The sequence below is a fragment of the Hylaeus volcanicus genome, chromosome 2 (assembly GCF_026283585.1).
Source record: "Hylaeus volcanicus isolate JK05 chromosome 2, UHH_iyHylVolc1.0_haploid, whole genome shotgun sequence".
Classification (NCBI taxonomy): domain Eukaryota; kingdom Metazoa; phylum Arthropoda; class Insecta; order Hymenoptera; family Colletidae; genus Hylaeus; species Hylaeus volcanicus.
The window spans coordinates 2,742,316-2,743,624 of record NC_071977.1 but is presented as its reverse complement, the minus strand read 5'-3'; the positions used below and the strand labels follow the sequence as shown (position 1 = coordinate 2,743,624).

Sequence of the window (1,309 nt, the reverse complement as noted above, 5' to 3'; positions counted from 1 at the left end):
ATTTTTATTCTATTCGTTTCGGTGCATTAATTTTATCGTATTTATTTGATTCGTTTCAGCGCATTAGTTTTATCGTATTTATTTTATTGCGTCAATCTAGCTTAGACATTTTATTCCACGATTTTTATTTTATCCGTTTCAGTGCATTAGTTTTATCGTATTTATTTGATTGCGTCGCAAAGAAAATGTCTACGGTGCTTTAAAAATGATTTCCTTGCGAAGGCAATCACAGAAAGAAGGTTAGACAGCACCGGAAGGGTAAGAGGAGGAGACTTTCTATGCGCACACGGATACGACATGCGACTCGCCAGATGAACGAATAGGTTCTTGCGGTAGGTACGGCTCGAAAGTGTCCGCAAGAAACTCGATCCGACTGGCGCTCTAATCGACCGAAGAATTCCACCCGGCGATGGCTATTCGAAAGGAAAACCCTCGGTTGGATTCCAGTAACGAGGCCTCCGCCTCGTGCGGCCACGTACAGGTAAGAAGAACCGCGCCACTACGCGGTTCTTCCCGTTTGATGCGCGATTGGCATCGAAAGGCGCACGGTGGGTGATTAATGGCAGAGCCAAGTTTGTTCGAGGCTCGGCTTAATAAGTGGCGAGACGATTTACTCGTAAATGTAATTGAGATCGAGCATTCTGTATTTACCGAGATGCGATTCTCTCTTATTAGGGGGCTAATGAATATATCAATACCGCATCATGTCTTCATTTGGACGGCCTGATAAATGCGTTTCTTCCATTTTTGTCGACTTACACCCGATCGTTCCAGCCAACTGTGGCGACTATTATCGCGAGCGTGGCGATTCATAATTTTTGAATTGTCGCGGACGTAAGAGAGTTGGCAGGGTCGTAGAAAAGAAATCGGGAAATTTCTGCGAAAATTCAGACACTCTGGGACCAAGTAGCGAGTAGTGATGAATATATGGAATATATCGAAAAGGAGGAGGTTACTCAATTCGACGTTTTTATATATAAAAAATATATTAGGTGGACTGGAAAGTAGTTTTTAAATACTTGTTTGTCGCTCGACTCGGTGATTTTGATCGAACTGGCATTGAAAATTTGCACAATAGATGACAAAAGGCTGTTGATAACGATGGCGATTGCATAACTGATTAAAAATAGAAATTTTTTACAAATCTGTTTGAATTTAATGCGAAAGAAACGACGTTACTTTTCGGTCTACCCAAACAGTCTAATAATGTTACAATTGTATCATAATATAATTTAATGTAAAGGAAATAGAAATTTAATATATTATTTGATCTAAAGAAAATAGGAATTGCTTCATACTTTTTAACGGA

The 1,309-nt window shown here is 40.0% G+C and overlaps 1 protein-coding gene across 1 annotated transcript in view; it reads right to left on the bottom strand.

Annotated features, from left to right (window-relative positions):
* LOC128885111 (protein patched) overlaps window positions 1–1,309 on the bottom strand; it is a 68,810-nt gene that overhangs the window by 53,519 nt on the left and 13,982 nt on the right. The window lies entirely within an intron of this gene.